A 22,912-nucleotide genomic window follows, 5' to 3' on the forward strand; every position below is an offset into this window, starting at 1 on the left:
AGCCTTGATATGCTATCTAGTATAATGTATAATCATCACTTAATTTTTATACAGGTAATTGCAAAGTTACCACTCACTATGAGGCCTTAGCAGTTACAGATCTTTCCTTGTGTTGCTTAAATCTCATTCTCTAGAAGGTTACGCACTGGAAGCTCTTGGAAATGGTAGGTTTTTTTTTTTTAATTTTTTTTTAACATTTATTTATTATTGAGAGACAGACACAGAGCGTGAGCAGGGGAGGGGTAGAGAGAGGGGGAGACACAGAATCTGAAGCAGGTTCCAGGCTCTGAGCTGTCATCACAGAGCCCGACGTGGGGCTTGAACCCACAAACTGTGAGATCATGACCTGAGCTGAAGTTGGTTGCCTAACCAACTGAGCCACCCAGGCGCCCCTGGAAATAGTGGTTTTTGAGTTTTTGCATGGTCGTGTTGGTTTGTCTACCTCCTTTATATGTAAAGTCTATTTGACCAGATATAAACTCTGGCTCCTATATTCTTATTTTTTTATTATTTTTTTAACTTTCTAAATTTTAGTTTTGAGAGACAGAGAAAGACAGGGCATGAGCAGGGAGGGGCAGAAAGAGGGGGAGACACCAAATCTGAAGCAGGCTTCAGGCTCTGAGCTGTCAGCACAGAGCCCAATGCAGGGCTCGAACTCACAGACTGTGAGATCTGACCTGAGTCTAAGTCGGATGCTCAACTGACTGAGCCACCCAGGCGCCCATGGGTCCTATGTTCTTTTCTTGGGTTGTTAGCTATCTTACTCCATTGATTTCCATCATTAAGTAATCCTGTTGAAAAGTCTGATTACAATTTTAATTTTCCTCTTATAGTGACTTGGTCCATTCCTTAGATGTCCTTAAGATTTCTTTTTCATTAAAACACAGTCGCTTTGGGACACCTATGTGGCTCTGTTGGTTAAGCATCCGAATCTTGATTTTGGCTCATGTCATGGTCCCAGGGTAGTGGGATTGACCCCTATGTTGGGATAAACACTGAGTGCTGAGTCTGCTTGAGATTCTCTCTTCTCTCCCTCTGCCCCTCTCCCTGACTCATGCTCTCTCTCTCTCTCTCTCTCTCTCTCTCTCTCACAAACAAACAAAACAAAACAAAACAAAACAAAACAAAACAACAAAAAAAACCCCACAGTATTTTTACTGGAATATTTCTCAGTGATATCCTTTATTGATTGATTTTCCCAGGTACATGGCAGTGCTCTTCCTTTTAATATGTAGTTTCGGCCTTAAAAAAAAAAAGTTAGAAACACTTTATTTTATTTCTTCTGTTCCATTGCTTTGGTTTCTTTCATTGACTCTTATTGCAAGCATATCTTATTGCAAGCATGTTGTACCTTCTTTGCTTCTTTTCTATAGCTGTTACTTTCCGTCAACTTAAAAACAATGTTTTAACTTCTTTAGACCATAACTTTTTCTCTTATCTCCTAAATTGTAATGCATATAAAGTATGTTTATTTATTCTTGTGTTACTTCCATTGTAGCCTACATTTTCAGAGAAAATTCTACTTTTATTCTTTCCTCAGTGCTCTACCTTTCTTCTCAAACCTTTTTCTCTCCAATCATCTCTTTTCTATAGCTGTTACTTTCCGTCAACTTAAAAACAATGTTTTAACTTCTTTAGACCATAACTTTTTCTCTTATCTCCTAAATTGTAATGCATATAAAGTATGTTTATTTATTCTTGTGTTACTTCTATTGTAGCCTACATTTTCAGAGAAAATTCTACTTTTATTCTTTCCTCAGTGCTCTACCTTTCTTCTCAAACCTTTTTCTCTCCAATCATCTCATTTTTTCCTAATATTACTTATGCAATTTTTATAGGCTCTGGCTTTAAAAATGTCTTTTTTAAAAATGTCTTTTAGTTCATTTAGAAATATGAAGTTAGTATTTTTACCTATTTTGTGGGCATATCTTATAGTATGTTGTAGGGATTTTTTTTTTTGCTCCCTTTTCTGCATTTTTATATGATCAAGTTGTTGGAAGGGAATGATGTCCTTTTAAGAGGGAGAAGTTGGTCCAAGATACCTTGTCTAGCTTGCTATTGCTGGACCTCCCTCTCCGTTTGTTTTCGTGAAGTGATAAAAAGTCTGCTGGCCTCCTGGGTTGCTCCACTTTTTGGCTTTTGGGAATAATGCTGTTATGAACATGGGTGTGGAAATATCTCTTCAAGATCCTGCTTGCAATTCTTTTGGGTATCTACCTAGAAATGGAATTGCTGGGACATATGGTTTGGTTGAATGGGTAAATGAAATATGGTATGCACACACATACACAAATACTATTCAGCCTTAAGAAAGGAAGGAAAATCTGGCACACGCTAACAAAATGGATGGACCTTGAGGACATTAGGATAATTGAAAGAAGCCAGTCAAAGAAGAATAAATATTGTATGATTCCATTCTTATGATTTATTGATTGGTTGATTGAGAGAGAGAGAGTGAGAGACAGACAGAGCACTAGTAGGGGAGGGGCAGAGAGAGAGGGAGACAAATAAACCGAAGCAGGCTCCAGGCTCTGAGCCATCAGCACAGAGCCTGATGCGGGGCTTGAACCCATGAACTCACGAACCCCAAGATCATGACCTGAGCTGAAGGCGGCCACCTCACTTTCAGAGCCACCCAAGAGCCCCTAACTTTCTTTTACTTTAGCTGCTCCTTTTTCTGTATTGTCTTTGTTCTGTTCAGTAAGGATTCTAGTCTCAGGAGCACCTCCCAGCGCAGGAAGTGGAGTCCACAGAGCCCACTCTTGGTCCCTTCTGATGTTCTTTACCTGGGCGGCTGACTTTGCCTCCCTCCGTTTCCTGCTGCGGCTTCTGACGGGTGATGTGGCTGTTGTGATTTGCCCCATCTGCTGCTACCTAGGGCTTCATGGGGGAGCCTTGTTACCCAATTTTACTGTAAATGTTGTCTTGAATTTTATTATCCTAGTACTTGTCTGCTTTCGTGTGGTGATTTGGGGAGATTCAGAAATACTTCACCGCCATCATCTTAGAATTCCTAATTAAGCTTTTGGTATTTTTCTTCTATTTCTCATTTTCTTTTTTTCTTCCTTTCATTTCCTTCCATTCTACTTCCTTTCTTAAAATAAAACAAAACAGAACAGATACAACACGTACAAATCAGAGAAACAAATCCTAACGTAATGAATTGATAACATGGATTTTTTTCAAGGCTTTCCTTAAAGGATCTGCCCTAGACATGTTTAATCTCTAATAGTTTTTATATTCTAGAAAAAACAATTTGATGTTTGAGACAACGTTCTTCTATTATCAAATATAAATGAAATTTTTTAAATAATTTTTTAAAATGTTTTTCTTCATTTTTGAGACAGAGAGAGACAGAGCATGAGAAGGAGAGGGGCAGAGAGAGAGAGGGAGACACAGAATCCGAAGCAGGCTCCAGGCTCCAAGCTGTCAGCACAGAGCCCGACGCAGGGCTTGAACGCACAGACTGTGAGATCATGACCTGAGCCGAAGTCGGACGCTCAATGGACTGAGCCACCCAGGTGCCCCTAAATGAATTTTTAAAATTATATTTGGTCAGGAAAACTGATCAATGCATATTTTTCCTTCCTTAGTATGAGTTAAAACAATTATCTTAAGGTCTATCTTTATTCAATTAGAAAAAATTCCTTAAGTGTTCTGATTGAGATTTTACTGTATGTTTATCTAATGATAGCAAGCAGCTATTCTATACTGTTAATACGTAGTTTAGTTCAACGCTCCATTTCTGGGGCACCTGGGAGTCTCAGTCAGTTAAGCATCGAACTCTTGATTTTGACTCAGGTCGTGATCTCATGGTTCATGAGATCCAGCCCTGCATCGGGCTCCAGGCTGACAGCATGGAGCCTGCTTGGGGTTCGTTCTCTCTCTCTCTCTCTCTCTCCCTCTGCCCCTCACCCACTTGCATCTCTGATTCTGCATGTGTGCACACGCATACACACACACACACACACACACACACACACACAGTCCCTCTCTCTCTCTGTCTCTCTCAAAGCAAATAAATAAACTTAAAAAAACTCCATTTCACTGTCATTTATAGTCTCGCCACCTTCACTGGACTCTTCTCAGCCTCCATCCATGTTTAAACCTTCCCCCCCCCGCCCCCCGCCCCGTGTTGCTTCCACAACCACTGGCCCACGTAGGTGCACAATACAGTTGTGTGTTTTTTCTTTTTTTTTTTAGAAATGAAATCACTTTTTATTTTCCAGTGCTTTTTCTAATAAATGGATGAGGACACTGGCCTGATAAAATGTCAGTTCTCTTAAAGAAGAAATTCTAATGATGAAAACCACATTTAACAATCATGGAAGGTTTTTTCTTTTAGGTGTTTCCAGCTGGTTCAACTTTATTCACTGTGAAATCATAATGTAAATGAAAATGTCTGTTCCTCTTTGTTTTAGTGGAGTTAATGCTATTCACAATTGTCTTCAGATATTCAGAAATAATAGCACTTTCGCACATCATTTATGGAAGCATTTAATGCAAACGAATGTAGCTATTATCAGAACTGTAGGCTACTGACTTCTGTGGGTCTTTTAAAAAAGGACTGAGGAATCTCTCTTATTAATGTAGAAGCACTTGCAGGAAAGTGACAGACATTAAGATTCATAGGATTTCTGCCCCTCTTTCACTGAACCTTGTCCACATCCCATCCGAAAATTAAATTATTTAGACACATATTAAAGAATAGGCTTCAGGAACAAAAGGGACAACAGAATGATGGCATTAGCCTAATTGCTCTGTGGTCTGGAGACAGCTCAGACTTGCTGTGAATAAAGCCAAGAATATTCAGGAGGACCTTTTCAAGACTATTCTCTTGCTTTTGATTTTCTCCACTCTGAAACACACACACACACACACACACACACACACACACACACACTCTCTCTCTCTCTCTCTCTCTCTCTCCCCCATACGCGCACACACACACACACACACACACACACACGCAAACCCCTCCTTCCCACTGCATTTCAAAACATTCTAAATGATAGTTTGAGTGTCTTTTGTTCTAAAGAGCTGACTTTTGAAGGAAAATAATGAAGAGGAAAAGAAAAAGGAAGGTCTACCGAGTGAGTGGGAAAGTTTACCAGACAGATCTTGTGAAACCAAATATTGTCTGTTTCGTTTTGACACATCTAAGTTGTCTTTACCTTCCTGGTTAAAAAGTCACATAATCCAGGTCTATGGTTTTTCCACCAACAAATCAACATCGAACTATCCTGATTATGGTCTTTGGGGTCCTATTGCCTAAGAAAGCCTGCCATGTTTTATTTGTTGTTACCTTCTCCTTTTTTGGCACGAGGATATGTACCATTAATTCAGGAATAGCTCTGGACCGTGATTGATGAAGACATTGTTTATACTGATAACTTTTTTTCTTTTTTTACCTGTAATGAATATCACAATGTTGACTATTTAGAGTTCCCTCTCATCTGTACAATCAGGAAATCCGTGGAAAATAGCTTAATTTTCTTTCTTTTTTTTTTTTTTTAGTTTTTTTTTTTTTCAACGTTTATTTATTTTTGGGACAGAGAGAGACAGAGCATGAACGGGCGAGGGGCAGAGAGAGAGGGAGACACAGAATCGGAAACAGGCTCCAGGCTCTGAGCCATCAGCCCAGAGCCCGACGCAGGGCTCGAACCCACGGGCCACGAGATCGTGACCCGGCTGAAGTCGGACGCTTAACCGACTGCGCCACCCAGGCGCCCCAATAGCTTAATTTTCAACATGTTTCCCTACATAAATAAACATTAAGTTCTTTTTCTAGAGTGTATTTCTAGGAGTAGAGTTTTTATTTCACCTAGAAGATGCCTGCTATCGGTCACCAACAATTTCCTTGGTCTCGTATGCAGTCATGAGCAAATGGGGCACCAGTGTCCCTGTATCCAGATTTGTACTCATTCTTCCACACACTGGGCTTCAGAAGAGGGAGAAAGGATCCTATTAAAGACAAAGGTCACCTCGTGTGGGAGAAGCTGGTGTCTGTAGTAACTAGAAGAGTCTAGTCAGATCACGTCTTCTGCAAGTCTCCCAGAGTGGCTGGATATCCCAACACTAATCATTCCTTTTGGCTCAGGAATAATCTTAGTCCACAGAGGGGACAAGGAAATCCTGCTTACACAGGTTTGTCTGTAGCGTGTGTCCCCAGCACGGGAGACGGTCTCGTCCTGCTCACACAGGGCAGGTGCTGCTAACAAAACGTGCCAGGACTTGAGGAAAGAAACACCACCCAACTCCACTTGGGTTCCTCGGTCCCTGGTTTCCTTCCTGCGATGTGGCTTCCCCGTGCGCTTGGGGTCCCTCTGGGGGGGCTGTGGGTGGTGAGGGCCTGTGGGAGTCTGACAGACAGACCTGTGCGTGCAGTAGACGTTGTCTACAGGAGGACAGAGTCTTGTCCCTGTGTCTCTACTTTCTTTAAATGTCTATGGGTCTGGTTATAATGAAGAAATATAAAGCCACGCAGCATTATTACTTAACTCTTACTAACACTTTATCGTCCTCTCAGTCAGGAAGCCCCAGTAACACAGGTGTTTCGCAGAACTCGTCACGGTCGTTGGTGCTTCAATGGTGCCCTCGTGTTGAGGAAGTTTAGAAAGTTGGGTCCGAGGTAGGAGCCCTGAGAACTTGCTGGGAACCCAGTGTCCTGGTGTGCCCCGGGGTCCCCATCCCGTTCTGACTGGCTCTTGTTGGAGCACCGGCAGGGAGGAGGCACAGAAGACTCCTCCGGGTGCTCTGAGAACGACACGCCTAGTGCCCAGGGGTGGCTTGCTTTTTCCCGGTCGACGGGAGTGATTTCTAAAGCAAGTGCTCTTGTGGCCGAGCTTGCAATTTTGCGTTGCTGGAAGCAAGTTAACGATCCGATGCATTTGGAGATTTGTCTAAATCCCTTTTCCTCGCTTTAAAGAGATGAAAATGTCCTCTTTCCTCGAGCTGAAATTAGTGAATATTAATATATCACGGTACGCTTTTAAAAGATGGTTTGATGTTTGGACATAACCATTGACAACGGTATTTCCTCTGTGGAAATGAATGATAGCTTTACAGCGGCTTGATTTGTACACACCTGAACTTACAATGGCCTAATTAAATACGGACTTTTACCCTAATTAAATACGGACTCTACAAATCCATACCGGATATTTCAGCTGGTTTTCATAAATTAGCTCTATTCAAATAATAACAAAACTTCCTCTGTTTTTAATAGAAAAAATATGTATGTTTTCAGGGAGCTCTGGAAAGTGCCTCCGGCTTGAATATGTTTCGTATTTCCTATCTGTGCAACGGAATCCATCGAAGGATATTGGCCCAGATGCCACACCGTCTTTCAATTAAATTACCGTGAGCACTTCTATTTTTAAACAATAGAGTCTACAGAAAGCAGTCATATTAATTTAGAAATAGGAGAACTACGTATTTTTGTTTATGTTCCATGAAACAGCATCGCACTATTTGTTTTGTCTCTTTTCCTTTCCTTTCCTTTCCTTTCCTTTCCTTTCCTTTCCTTTCCTTTCCTTTCCTTTCCTTTCCTTTCCTTCCTTCTTTTCTTTTCTTTTCTTTTCTTTTCTTTTCTTTTCTTTTCTTTTCTTTCTTTTCTTTGCCACAAACAGGTATTTCCATGGTGCTGTGATCCCAGGGTCTCCCCATCTGGCTAGTTGCCTCGTTGGCTATAAAGCTGCTAATCCAAGAAGGCAACGCAGAGCTGGTCTCTCTGCACGGCAGGGGTTAGGAACTTGCCGGTGCTGTTCCCCGTCCGGCCTCTGTGTCCATCCCATATATTAATTTATTGACTTGATTCGATGAGTGTTTACCGATGCTCAGAGACTGATGCTTTGTTACATGTTTTTTGACGAAATTAGAAAGAAAAGAGTCTGACGAATCCCGTGTTCTGCTGTCCTGCACACTTCTGCTCTGTTGCTACACCTCAGAGACCTTTGCCAGTGTGGGAAGCCCCGGCTGAACCCTGGAGGCCCACGGGCCCCGTTTGGGCTTCTGTTTTGTTACTAAGCAGCCCTGTACTTTTGGTGGCAACACAGTTCATTCTCTGGGTTCAGCTTTTGCTTCTACAGAATGTGCGCTCTGACAGTGCCCGTCTCATTAGGTTGTCGTAAGAATTCACCGGCTAATTCATGGAAAGTACTTTTATTTATTTACTCGGCAAATATTTATTGTATACCTATCCGATGCTGATGCGGTTCTGGGCACTTGGAAGACATCAGTGGAGCAAAACCAAATTCCTCGCTCCCTTCCCTAATGTGTATTCTGCCTGAAGACTGGGGATGGGAAGGAAAGGAAAATAAACAATATAGATGAACATGATGAGGAAGCAGATTTTCTGGAAAGTCAAGAGCAGTAGGGCAATACGGGGAAATGGAACACAGTATATGGATTGGGGGTATTGGGGGGCGAAGCTAACAGCAGTTTTGAATGGGGGTGCCGGTTAGACCTCATCAAGAAGCTGGCGTCCAAGCACAGGCCAGAGGGAGGGGAGACTGTGGGCTCATGGAGAGGTGAGGAACACCAGTGCTCATGAGGGTCTCAGGGTGGGAGCAGCACAAAGGCCAGTGTGGCTGCAGGAGGAGAGAAGTCATCGAGGAGACCCAAGAAACAAGGGGGGTGGGGCCTTCCTTAGGATCTCGGCACTTAGCGGCCGCCCTGGGTAATGTGACCTAGGTCCTGTTTGAGGGGCTGGCTCTGGGGCTGTTTCGAGAACAGACATTCCAGGATCAGGGCGGAAACAAGGACTGCCCCGTTAATCCGGGGGAGAGGGGTGGGTGTTAGCAGGAAGTCGGAGAGACGCGGCTGCCTTTTGGAAGGAGTTTGGGGCTGAGGCAGCACCAGTTCGTGACAGGTGAGGGAAGAAGCGTCCTGGGGACGAGGAAGTGAGGAAGACCCGGGCCGGTGTGGCCTGGGCCCCGGCAGGCGTCGCCCACCGGTGCACCTGCGTGATGGGGGAGGCTGTGGGGAGCGAGGCGTGGGGCTGGAGAACGAGCCCAGTGTTGGGAATGTGCCGGCGGACTGAACACAGAGCCCGACGCTTGACAAGAATTCAAAAAATAGTGTGGAAGTCCATGGTTTGTCTCTAATATTTAATGGTTGCTGTGGAGGCAGGCTGTGCCGGGCCTTGTGGCTCAGGGACAGTGGCGAAGGGGACAGGTGTCCCTCTCTGGAAACAAACGACCCACCTTCTGTGCTCCCCGACAGTCCGAGCCACGTGGTGGCGGGCCTGTCCGCCTCCCTGGCTCTCCTGGGCTTGGCTGGCACTGCTGGGCCACCAACAAGAAGGAGCGGGTGATTTCGCTTTCTCTTCTTGCCAGGTGGTGGCCGCCGGGTGAGGCCCCGAGGAGAGGCTGAGTCAGTGCCGCGTGGCCTGGCCTTCAAGGCCCGCGGAAGCTGTGATGGAGCAGCCCGTGTCTGGAGGCACGGAGCTTGGGGCGGTCGGTCGTGCCGCCGGGAGACCCTGCGACAGGGTGCCACGGGCCTCTCCCCCTTCCCGGGTCCTGCTCGGAGTCCCCACTCCTGTTGAGGCCGCCGAGCTGGGTCAGCCCCCCTCCACTGTGTGTCCCCTACCCTGTGAGCCACAGTGTGGCCTCTGCAGTATGGCTTGGTTTTATCCCTGCTTCTCCAGCCTTCCAGCTGCTATGCCAGCCCCTCCTCTTCTCAACCACGTTGATGTTACTTGCGAAACCTTCCCGCTACTTGTCCGGTTCTGGGTTTTCCTTTTATCCCGGGTTTGCATACCACTAGGCAAGTCTGTCTGTCTTTCTTTTTCTTTCTTTCTTTCTTTCTTTCTTTCTTTCTTTCTTTCTTTCTTTCTTTCCTTCTTTCTTTCTTCCTTTCTTTTTCTTTCTTTTTCTCTTTCTTTCTTTCTTTTTCTTTCTTTCCTTTATTTCTTTCCCTCTTTCTCTTTCTTTCTTTCCTTCCTTCCTTCCTTCTTTCTTTCTCTTTCTTTCTTTCTTTCTTTCCTTCTTTCCTTCTTCCTTTATTTCTTTCCTTCTTTCTTTCCTTCTTTCTTTCTTTCTTTCTTTCTTTCTTTCTTTTTCCTTCTTTCTTTATATCCTTCTTTCTTTCCTTCCTTTCTTTCTTTCCTTCTTTCTTTCCTTCTTTCTTTCTTTTCTTTATTTCCTTCTTTCTCTTTCCTTCTTTCTTTCTTTCTCTTTCTTTTTTTCTTTCTTTCTTTCTTTTTCTCTTTCTTTCTTTCTTTCTTTTTCTCTTTCTTTCTTTCTTTCTTTCTTTCCTTCTTTCTTTCATGTTTATTTATTTTCAGAGAAAGTGGAAGAGGGGCAGAGAGGGGGAGAGAGGGGATCCCAAGCAGGCTCCATGTTGTCCGTGTGGAGTCAGAGGTGGGGATCCAACTCACCAACAGTGAGATCATGACCTGAGCCTACATCAAGAGTCTGACGCTTCACCGACTGAGCCACTCAGACGCCCCCAGGCAAGTCTTTCCAGAGCTGACGGAATTAGGGAAATTCTTTTCCAAAATGCAAGCTTCTTTATTCTTTCATCATTCTAGTAGGTAAATAGGTTTTTGAGAGCCCACCAAGTGCCAATTATTGGGCTGACATTTGTATGTTGTGGTTGGGCCTTGGATGGCATCAGCCAAGAGGGTACAAACCATCTGGAAGTAAATGACCACACGACACATTTACTTATTAGAAATAAATGCGGAGCGCCGGGGTGGCTCAGTTGGTTAAGGCTCGGACTCTTGGTTTTGGCTCAGGTCACGATCTCACTATTTGTGCGTTCGAGCCCGGCCTCAGGTTCCACACTGACAGCTCAGAGCCTGCTTGGGATCTCTCGCTCCCTCTCTCTCTGCCCCTCCCCTCCTCACTCTCTTTCTCTCAAAATAAATGAACTTAAAAAAATTAAATAAAAGAAAGAAAGGAAGAAGTACAGTATCACGAGTGCAGGATGCAGGTGGTGTTTCTGAGCGTTGGGGGCGTCACTGTCACTGTTGGTGGCATTTCCCGATGTGCCCGTCCGTCTGGCCAGTGCTTGGGTTGCTTCCTCCCAGGCGTGTTCCCTCCCGTCCAGACCCCTCTCCTCCCTCAGGCTTCCGCTTGTCGGGAGCACCGCCCTTCCCCACCTTTCCTTGGACACAACTATGTAGTTTTTTTAACCGAGTTCCTACAGTTCTGGGTACTCAGCACTTTTTTATCACTAAAAAGCCCGTTCTGTTCCTAGCGTTCTGAGCACACGGAGGAAGCTTCCTGTGTCTGCCCGTTGTCCATGTGGCTCCCGTGGGGCAGGTGCCAGGAAAGGCCGGTGGCCCTGCTCTGATGCTCTTTACCGAAGTGAAACATATGGTATTTTACGAAGCTGTGGAACGCAAAAGAAATTTTAATCGGATGGACTCATTGTTTCAAATGAAGTGAAAACACCTTTTACGGTTCTTGTGGCCATTTCAATCCGAGCAGCCCTTCTGAGTCCTTTGAAAGGAAGGTGCCCACGCGGGCTGCACACAGCTTCGTGGATTTCTCAGGGAAATGCCTGTGTGTTGTTCTCCTTCAACTTCACACAGACCAACAATGCGACGTGAAGTGTATTTTTATTCCACTGGGAATATCCGAGATGTGCATGCGTTTCCTGAGACATACATTCCTGGTTTCGCATAGCCAAATATTGCTTTAGATATTTGTTTGCTTGTTTTTTTATTAAATATTTATTTTTGGGAGAAGAGAGAAAGAGTGCAAGTGGGTGAGGGATGGTGGGGGGGACAGAGGATCCGAAGTGGCTCCGCATGGACAGCAGAGCCCGACGCTGGGCTCGAACCTGTGACCCACGAGATCATGACCTGAGCTGAGCCACCCAGGCGCCCCTGCTTATTATTTTTTTTAAAATAGAACCTCTCATTGAAAGAATTAGAAATTAGAAAAGGGCAGGACTTCAGTGTGCCCCAGAGGTCTTAAGTTTTACTGAAAGACTGAAAAATTGTATCTATAAAGAAAACTTATAGAATTTTATATTTTTCTAGGAATTTCAGAATGATTGGACATTACCTGTTTGTTTATATGTTCATAATGTTTAAAAAATGCTCTTGGGGCGCCTGGGTGGCGCAGTCGGTTAAGCGTCAGACTTCAGCCAGGTCACGATCTCGCGGTCCGTGGGTTTGAGCCCCGCGTCGGGCTCTGGGCTGATGGCTCAGAGCCTGGAGCCTGTTTCCGATTCTGTGTCTCCCTCTCTCTCTGCCCCTCCCCCGTTCATGCTCTGTCTCTCTCTGTCCCAAAAATAAAATAAACGTTGAAAAAAAAATGCTCTTAACAAGCTCTTAATAGGAAGAGACTTTTCTAACAGATAATACTCTATTATCTATGAGTAGATATTCATCTTTTTTAAAGCCTGTACAAAACTTCATAATTAATGATGGTGATTTAGATTTATCCAAAGTCAGAAATAATATAAAGATGACTGCTATCACTGTGTCTACTGAAGTCTAAAGAAAAGACAAAAAGGAATTTTAAACATTGGATAGGGAGAGATTAACATGTCTTTATTTGCAGGCGATAAGGTTGCTATGGACAAATCCAAAATAATCCGTTGTCCTGAAATAATATGGGAATTAATCACGTTTGCTGAGAATGAGGTCAACGTACAAAAACCAACAGCACTTTTATACGCTAGTCATAACCGTTGTAACAAAGATAGCATTCATGATTTCTACAGTGTTTCTAGGGCTCTGGGAATAAACTGAATATGTGTAAAATCTTTATAGGGAAAATTATGAAGCATCACTGAATATTTGAATAAATGGAGATACACTTCCCTTTCATAGCTAGAAAATACTTTATCTTAAACATGTGAATACTTCCCAAATTAGTCTTCCAGTTTCGCTAACTTCCGACCAATATCTAACGCAGGTTTTTCACAGACCTGCACTGACTTATCATAAAATTGTGAGGGGAGAACAGGTGGTCAGGGGTAGTTAGAAAAGCCTGACGAATTACAAGGTTGAGGAATTTGTCCTCCCAAATACCGTGATTTAATATAAATCCATGGCGATTAAGGCGGTGTTATATTATTAGGTAAATAGATGCAGAAAGCAATGTGCATCACGGAGAGCCCAGAAGCAGACGGTATTGGTGTCCTAGGACTGTTATTACAAAACACCACATGCTGGGGGGCTTGAACAACAGAAGTGTGTTCTCTCAGTTCCGGGATCTAGAAGTCCACAGTCAAGGCATCCACAGGACCATGCTTTCTCTTGAGGCTCTGGGGAAGAATATTTCTTGTCTCACCTGGCTTCTGGCATTGCCTGTGATCCGTGGGCCCTAGGCTGGCAGGTGCATCCTGGCAACCTCTGCCTTCACTGTTGTGTGGACCTCTACCCTGTGTCCCCATGTCCACGTTTCCCTCTTCTTATGTTGGATTGGGTTCCACGATTTCATCTTAACATGATTATACCTGCAAAGACCCTATTTCCAAACAAGTCACACACACAACCTCTGGGGATTAGGCTTTGAACATAGTTTAGGGACACACAACTCAGCCTACACCACAGACCAACGCATACATGGAATTGTGACACCACAAAGGCCACCATTTCAATAGAATAAATGCTGCTAGAAAACTTGGTTGTTTGGGGGCACCTGGGTGGCTCAGTCGGTTAAGCATCCGACTTTTGATTTCCACTCGGGTTGTAATCTCACAGTTCGTAAGTTCCAGCCCCACATTGGGCTCAAGTGCGGAGCCTCCTTGAGATTCTCTCTCTCTCTCTCTCTCTCTCTCTCTGTCTCTCTCTCTGTCTCTCTCTCTCTCTCTCTCCCTCTCTCTCTCTGCCCCTCCCCTGCTGGTGTTATCTCTGTCTCTCTCAAAATAAATAAACTTAAAAAAGTTCGTCATTTACATGTGTCAACAAAGTGAGGATTCATGACCTGAAAAAGAAAGAAAAGAAAGTCCGTGTAAATATCAAGCAGAATGAGTTGTGCATTTGCAGTTATTTCTTAGGAGTTTGTTCTGAGGAAATTATCCACACTCTCTAGAACTCGGGCTTCTTCCTCTCAGGTGAGGCTAATCGGACCAGCACCCCTGTTTTATTGGGAGGATTATGTTAGATACAAGAGAATCTACGTGTTCAGTGCCCGCGACAGCAAAAGCCCGCAGCCCGTATCAGTTTTCCATCCTTCTCTTTCAAATTCCATATTTCCATCTCCAAATGTGAAACTGGGCAGAGGCCATCAGTTAGAGGGTACTTTTGGTTTACACAGGTAGATTTCTAAGAACTTTTCTTATTAAAAAAATAAAGTCTCTTGTGTTGTATGAAAGGAGAGTGGGTTAGCACTCCCCTTGCCAAGGATGGGAGAGATCCCTCCCCCAACCCCCCTACCAATCCCCCCCCTTCATCCCCCACCCCTTGCCCCCACCTGACTGCATGCATATGATCAAGGCACTGCCACCTCATGGTGGCTTCTAACTAATCATCTTTTGCTACTGTTCTAGTGTGGGGACAGATGGCAGGTACGCTTGGGGTGAGTACAGCATACAGTATAGACCAATTACATCACTATGTTGTACACCAGAAATGAATATAACGTTGTGTGCCAACTCTACTAAAAAACGAGTTTCCTTCCCATCTGGATGTCAGTTGGGCAAATCTCAAATGTACAGAAGCATAGCTTTCTTAAATAGTACTTAGTTATCATTGAACTTACACCTGGAACATCCCAAGGGATAGTTCTCACATGCTTTGATCTTTTCCTGTATTTGGATTTTAGTGTGGGATAATTTGCCTGCAGGATTCCTTTTTGCCTCCAAGTGGGGATTGACCACCCAATACGTTAAACCCCACACGCCAGAAACCAACCAACCAAAGAAACAAAAAAAGAGTATTCTTAATATAGCAGAGAATAATATTGCAGTGAGAAATTGTGGAGCTGGATTTGTGGTTCCAGATGATAAATTTGGGTCAATTTTGACTTTCCAGACCTAGCTGGATAACTCTCCACTACCAGTGGCCTCTTGTAAAAGCTTCAGATGAATGTGTATTGATGAATATGGTTGGGTTGTGTTAGCATGCAAATCTCTTTATGTATCGGTTTATAAAATTTCTGTACCACAGTTCTGGATTTTTCTTCCTCTCTTAAAGTAGAAAAATGAACTGATACCTCCGAATGAACTGCTTTTATTTAGAGATAAATAACACACAGTTTATCCTTTAATTGGAAATTTATCAATAGAGTTGGTTATTACCATTCCGGGATTCTGGTTTAGTTACCGTAGGACTGTGTTCAGTCTCTGTTGCTACATAAGATAATAATAAAAGAGTATAATGGCTTTAAAAAAAAGGGATCTTTATTGCATACTTTGTTGAAATTCGATATTTTAAAAAGCCTGTAAAGCCATGAGGCTGTAGGAAATCATTTGCTCTCTGCCGATGTGTGATGTGTGTGGAGGTAATTTCTGACTCTGATGGGGACCCGCACAGAATGACCATCGATGCTACCTGGGACTGTGGTTTTCATCAGCCTGGTCTTTGCATGAGTTTATTTTCACCAAGGAAATAAGTTCCCCCCACCATCATGGTAACTGACCACTCTTCAGGCTTTATTAGGCTTTCCCTTTATAAACCGAGGTCCAAATATGTAGCTCTAAGCAGCTCTCAATGCTAACCATGTCTAGCTCGACTGGAATGCTGAGCTCGTAGTCAAAACTTTTGGGGAAATAAAATTTTGAAGCTTCTGTGCAGACCTTGCTAGTTACTAACTTTGGTCTTAAGAAGGTGCCATGTGAAGCATTAAGCAACATTTAACACGTGTATCGACTTATACGATGATTTTTGAAATTATCCATCTAAAAATTATTTTAAGGGTATTTCTCCTTTTTTTGCCTGTTCTCATGTATTTATAGAAGAGTTATTAGTGTCCATCCCATATGGGGGGGGGATTTATACCCCCTATTTCATTTTCATCCCAGCTCTGTGAAATAGAGGGTGTCACTGGCCATTGTTGTTGGTACCTTGTGTTTTGCAATGAGAAACCAAAGATTGAACGAAGTATTCGGCTCACGATTCCCAAAAGAGTAAGTGTTGAGTGAATAGAGTGTAAGAAAAACAAACAAAAAACTCTCAGAAAAAATTTGTGGGGGGTTCTTCATGATTCAGAGAATGTGATGCTCTGGTGATTACTAAAACAGTGAAAGAAAAGGAGGAGAGAAGGAGAAAGAAGGAAAGGAAAGGAAAGGGAAAAAGAAGAGAAGAGAAGAAAAAGGAAAAAAATATTTGAGAAGCTGTTGATAGGTAGGGATAGCACTACATAGATTAAATCCTGTCAGGCTTGAGTTTCCTACTTTGTTACAAAATTGTTGCCTGATTACGAATTCTGAAATGAGAAAGCAGTTTGAAAGAGACACCATTTTCATTTTCCTTCCTTCCTAAAAGACATAACAGGTGCAATAATTACCGCACTGTTTTTCTCAAATCGGAACATTCTCATTTTATTTTCCTTCTTTTCCCTTTTGGTTTGTTCACTTGTCACAAGGAAAATTTCACTGAAATACTTGAATTTTCCCAATAGTCTGTGATGATCACCTTAGAGCACTAGAGGCAGTACAGAATACCCAGGTGTGCGGTCTAGGGAGGCGAGTGCTTCGTCCTGACTCATCAGCGGCAGCCTGTCTTCTTGAAGACCAGGTAGGGTTGAAAAGCCACAGAAAGATACTGATGGGAGCCTTGCAAATATTTCATTATTTTCTCATGGGGCACCAGGAGCCACATTTTCATTGTGCTTTCTAAACAGACCTTCCTCCCTCCCTTCCTTCCTTCCTCCCTCCCTCCTTCCTTCTCACCTTCCTGCCTTCCCTCCCTCCTTCCTCCCTCCCTCCCTCCCTCCCTCCATTCCTTCCTTCCTCCCTTCCCCTCTCTCCCTCCTTCCTTCCTTTCTTCCTTCCTTCCTTCCTTCCTTCCTAAATCTGCACTTGCATTGCAAAACAATACAAGTTTTTGCCATGAAAAGAAATATCCACTTTGAAGTGAGACTATGCAGGAGTTGCCTACAGCATGCAGCCTTCGGCAAAGCACTTAGCATTTTGAACCTCAGTCTCCCATACGTGGAAGGGAGATAATATTATCCACTCTCAAATTTCTTATAAAGACGGTATGATACAGCATGTGCATGGATCTGTTACAGTGCTTGGGACACTAAACACTAAATGCTATTTTCATTTCTTTCTCAATATCATTTTATTACTTGTCTCCGACAAAGCATTTTATTTTGACATAAACACACCAATTTTAAAGTATGAGCCTGTGATCACAGTCTGAAGCAAAAGTGTCAATGCTTTTCAACCAAGTTAAGTTTATTAAATAAAAAAAGCCTATTATTTTCAGGGTGCCGTATCTGGTGCAACGGAGGATGAAGTCAAGCGAAGCATGAACTTTGTTCCTAAGGTATATACGGTCTAATTGAATCTTGAGGAGAAAGTTAAAAATTACTGGGTTAGCTGGTAGGGTGGATCTTACATAATGGTGAATAATCTAGATGGTAAAGAGTGGCTTGAATTATTAAAGCAACGGTCAGAGATGTAAGGACTTCCACAGAAAGTACTGCGGTTCTAAGGGTTATCAGGGACATTCATAAGATGCCAACTAAAATAAATATATTGATGAATTATTTAAAGACAGCGCAAGATAAATATAGACATCCCTCAGTTTAATTATGGACTAGAATCTGGCAGCAAAATTTAAAGGGTATTTTTTAAGAGAATCCCACTGAAAGGCTCATTGCTTCGTGCTCCTAACATTTGGAGCTTTTGTGGCTTTTATCACTACCCAATCTTTTACTGTTACAGTAAGTTATATAGTCATCTCCCTTCAATATATAAAACACTTTTCACGGGAAGAGATTTTTTTCTTTTGGGATCTCAGATGCTCTTCTCATAGAATCAGCATTAATAATGTCAGGAGTCGGGGCGCCTGGGTGGCTCAGTCGGTTGAGCATCCGACTTCGGCTCAGGGCATGATCTCATGGTCCGTGAGTTCGAGCCCCGCGTCGGGCTCTGTGCTGACAGCTCAGAGCCTGGAGCCTGCTTCAGATTCTGTGTCTCCCTCTCTTTCTGACCCTCCACCATTCATGCTGTGTCTCTCTCTGTCTCAAAAATAAATAAACATTAAAAAAATAAAAAAAAATGTCAGGAGCCTTCAAGAACACAGTAGGACTCATGGAATGCACAACACACGGTGGTCATTAAAAAGTGAAAGTTGAATCCGAGACTAAACCTGAAACAATTCATCTGAGCATAATTAAGTGCCAGCTAAACTTAGATGAGAATTAAAAAAATTCCTCTAACAAAACAGTTTGAAAATTACTACAGATAACCGAAGAGGTAGATAACTTTGAAAGTTAGAACTCATTTCTCACAATGAACTTAGAAGCGTAGAAATAGATCTTTTATAATTGGCGTGACAAGAGAAATAATTTATTAACATGTAGAAGAGAGTCCCAAGCTTATAGAAGAGGGAAGGTTAATTACTATGGCAGGAGTCAGCTGATGCTACGTCCCATTCTTTACTTTACGGATCAGTTGGTTTCTTAAATGATTTCCTGTATGGTTTGGAGGAGGAAATAATTTTCCTGACTTTAAGCCTAAACCACCTTTGCGATAGCATTTTTGTTTTAAGCTTATGATCCAGTCTTTGTAGAAATGGTTCTTTCCTTAAGCCACTGTTCTAATGTGCCAGTATGGGGTAAGCAAAGGTACGTCGAGCTGATTTACACATGCTGCAAACATCATTTTAGCACCTGGGTGCTTGCTGGTAAAAATTACTCTCTCCTTCTGAAGATTATCACGATAGTCTTGGCTATGAGCATAACTAGTGAATATTCTCAGTGTACCTTCCTTGAAATTCTCCACCGTCAGCAGATTATCGTTGGGTCCTGTCCTGCCTCACCATGCAGAAAAAAAAAAAATAGTCAAAGGTAACACCAGACAGGAAGGGTTTCCTTAAGCGGCAAATGGTTAAAATACCATCGTCATCTCCAATTGTTTTTGTGACTTTAAGTTATTTTTCTGTGCGTGACCACAGCTTTACGAAATGCTGGCTAGAGTTTCTAATAATTCCATTACTCAGATGCCTGACAGGTAAGACAAAAAGTGGTCTACTGGTGTCTCCAGATACTTAGTATGCAATTGTCACTCTTGTTAAGAATCCACAATAAATACCACTATGTCGCCGCAAACCGAGAAAGAGATCGCAATATTGACTGTGTCCCATATTTTCATTACACCCTCTGCCGAGTGCTTTCTTTGGCTTCTGTGATTTCATTCTGTTCGCCAGAACAGTGGGGGACCTGCCGCTTACCTGTTCTACATTACATTGGCTTCTTGCACATTGTATACTTTTCCATTCATTCATCGAGGTTGTACAATTCATGTCTTACACACTTTAGATCCACAGTATCATTTAGATACTCTTTTTGAATGGAATCGATGTGGTAACAACTTAGGGCCTATTATGTCTCTGCTTCATCTTTTGCCATATTTTTGAACATACTATGCCCAGGTCTTCCGTTTCATTAATTCCTGTACCTGGATCATGTTGGGGTCTGTTTCTTTTGTAGTTTCCTTTCTCGTTCTTATTTATCGTATGGTCTTTCCTCTTTGTGTGCTCGGTCAATTTTAGTTTTGTTCTGGACATTGTGTTAAAGACCTAGGGAGAGTGGTGATGCTTGTCTTTCAAAGACTTTCTAATTTGATGTCTTGCTAGGGCAGCATGTCTATTTTCAAAGGAGTTCCAAGTTCTTGCCTGGTTTCTCTGTCCTCCGGAAATGGCCTCTCCCAGGAGCCAAACCTGAATCCCCGTCACCTGGATATCCGAAATCCATAGGTGCCCCGTGTCAGTCTTTGTTGTTGATCTTTGGTGTTAATTTGCCCCTCTAGGGGGCCTCCCTCATGCATGTTTTCTTTTCAGGACTGTTCTCCTGGGATGTCAAGGAGTCCCCAGCACCGTGAGGGAGCAGGAAATTCTGAGTTTCAGAACCTCTCACCGGGCTGTTTATCCCGCACACAGAGTCAGGATTCTGCGAATGTCTTTAGTGAGAACCAGATGAATATTTGAGGCCTTCTAGTTTGTTGTTCTGGACTTGGAACTGTTCATTGGTTTCTCTCTCCACCGAGGCTAGACTCCTGTCTGGGCCCAACCCGAGCCCATGCTCAAAACTGGCGGATGTCTTCCCGAGAAAAGAGCTGGGTGTCATGAGCTCATCTGTGAATGGGCCTCCCATCCTGGAAATTTTAACCCATCAATTCCTTGTTGTTTTCATAGACCTCAAAGTGTCTTGAAATCGTTATTTTGTAAACCATAATGTATTACCTTTTTCTGTATTGGTGGGACTGTTTGCCTACTTGGGCCTGTGACATCCAACAAGGAAGCATGTGTTCCGTCCAAGTCCTTATGTTTAAGTGAGATGTAAAAAAAAAAAAAAAAAAAAAAAAAAAAAAATCAGAGAGAAATGACCAGGGGGCAGAAGGGGTTCATTTGAGACTGTTTAAGAACTGCCTGTAGGCAGCAGAGATGTTGGCTGTGAGGAGAGGTAATCCAGGAACTGTGCCCGCTTGCCAACAGTAGAAAGGTTTCCATGTGGCAGACAGGTTTGACTTTTGTGTGTGTTTTGCTTCGGATGGTTAGAAGATGCTAGAAGGAGACAGACTTGAGATCTAAGATCTCAGGTCTATGAGGAATCTCAGACCTCTGAGAAAACAAAATGCAGCATCTCTGGGCAGGATACATTTTCTCTTGCTGGAGTTGTGCACGCAGTTTGGGGTGTTTTGCGGTGAGCGTTTAGAGGATAGTGGTGTTGGACTCTAATGGGTCCTCCCGATCTTGCGGTTCTGTGAGTTTCTTCCGTATTCTCTCCCAGCACCATAGTTAGCTTGTGTTTTCATGGCAGGAATGACGGTTGTCGCATACTTCGCCTGGGATACAGGAAGTCTTTCTGGACTCTATACGTTTGGCTACTTTAAGTTATTTATGTCAGTGCTATTGGTTCTTTCTCTAGCAAATGACTTCTGTAGTTATATCTCTGTCTAGGTCCCGAATTAAAAAGAATTACGGCTGCCTGAACATAAGTTGATAGCAATACATTACGTGAACCTTCTTCTTATTCTATAAAAACATGCGTTTGGAACCAAAGTCCACTCACCACAGCTAAGTACCTATTCAGAGGTGGCAAAAGTGGTGATACGTTTTCACACGAGTTGAAGTCCTTGATACGGCAATTATGCTATTTCTGGTGTAGGCTGTCAGGCGTCTCATAATCACGGCATGCCACATGCAGATTTTCCTATTGTTAGAATAACGTGTGCCTGGAAAAATGGCTCACTGCTTGAGTTTGAGAGTAATAGACATGTGACCTCCGTGCAGCTATCAGAGCTGATGTTTGCAATATATTTGATTGCAGTCTCCGTGTAATGTTTTAATAGGCACTCACTTAGTAAAGACAGAACAACGATCGCGTTAATGGTGGTAACAACTATAACTTTATACTTTTCAGAAGTGTTTTTCATGTATAACATTAGGGCATTAGTATGTACGTCTCTGAGGCAGGCGGGGCAGACCATTTTATCCCCGAGGAGCTGAGGTCCTCAACTGTGAGTGGGCACAAAGCAGGGGGGACTGGCATTGGGATTCGGGTGTCTTTGCCCAGGCTCTCTGTCTTTCCCAGCAGGATGGCTCCCACAAACCTGCCCCCATGATGTCCAGCTCTTCAGGATTGAGCTGGCCTTTTGTGAATTAACCCTCATGCAGGGTGACACAGCCCCCTGAGCCCATCCTGAGCCCTGCTCAGACTCAATGAGGCAGGGGTCTGGAAAGAGTTGCTCTGGAAGAGGGCTTGAGGTCCTGCTGGGTGAAGAAAGCCTGACCAGAGCAAGACAGAGGTGGCCTCAGAGGGATGCCTCCGTGTGCTCACTTCCGTTTGACGTGGAAATATGGAGAGAGTTTTAATGAGCAGTGAAATACTCTTTTACTCTGTTTCTGGAAAACTTTTTAGGAACATTGTGACCCAAATGTGACCCAAATCCTTACCCACAAGAGCCATCTGTCCCTGTCTGCTTTACGTCCGTCTCAGCCACCTTCTCTGGTAGGAACTTTGGAAATGAAAAGGGGCTGACGGTACAGGAGCTATTCCCGTAGTTGCTAGCAAAATGACTCGCTGTCCCATTGCGGGGACATTCCCGCCACATCACCGGAGCACTCCCTCAGGGAAGGAGTGAAGAGCTGACGGACACCCCTTTGCATCTCTGGGAGCCATCTGGTCGTGTTCCTCTGCCCAGTACCTACCGTCTACACCGTATGTGGCCCACATTTTCAACTTGTATTGAGCTTGGCCGGCTCTGGGCACGGGGGAGACCGCAAAGTGATCTTCAAGGATGGTATTACGGAGTCCTTAGATTCGAAGATAATGAAGTGACTCAAATCTAGGTGCAGGATTTTAGCCAGGCAAACAGTGACCGACTGATTCTCAGCTCAAGGTGAAATGTCTTTTTTCTTTTGGCATCTAATAAATCAATCTTAAATACACGTTCGAGGTGTTTTTCAAAAAAGCCTATTTGATTGGGGGCCTTGGCCACTTCATCGAGGGATCTTCTCGAGATCTTAGAGGTGGGTCTATCAGACAGTTGGGTATCTCAGGGAATCAGGGTGAGAACTCAGACTCAGGTAACTACAAAAGTTGAATGGGAGAAAATTTGAGAGTAGAAGGGATAATGTGTGAGGCAGGACCTCTAAGGCTACGTAAGTCTGCCAAGGGCAGAAGCCACAATGGAAGCAAGGTCAGCAGAGGTCTAGGTCAGAGAGCAGATGTCCTGCTGACCGTTTCTGTAATTGTTTGTGCCAGGTACTCTGGTAATGACTTTCCATGTCAGTTCCTTTCCATGGGAGCTGCCTCTGGTTGTTCCCTCG

The 22,912-nt window shown here is 43.4% G+C and overlaps 1 pseudogene; it reads left to right on the plus strand.

The window, feature by feature from the left end:
• The first annotated feature begins 14,269 nt into the window (after positions 1–14,269).
• On the plus strand, positions 14,270–14,443 carry LOC125158359 (uncharacterized; annotated as a pseudogene).
• Positions 14,444–22,912: the final 8,469 nt, after the last annotated feature.

The sequence above is a fragment of the Prionailurus viverrinus genome, unplaced genomic scaffold (genome assembly GCF_022837055.1).
Source record: "Prionailurus viverrinus isolate Anna unplaced genomic scaffold, UM_Priviv_1.0 scaffold_33, whole genome shotgun sequence".
NCBI lineage: Eukaryota > Metazoa > Chordata > Mammalia > Carnivora > Felidae > Prionailurus > Prionailurus viverrinus.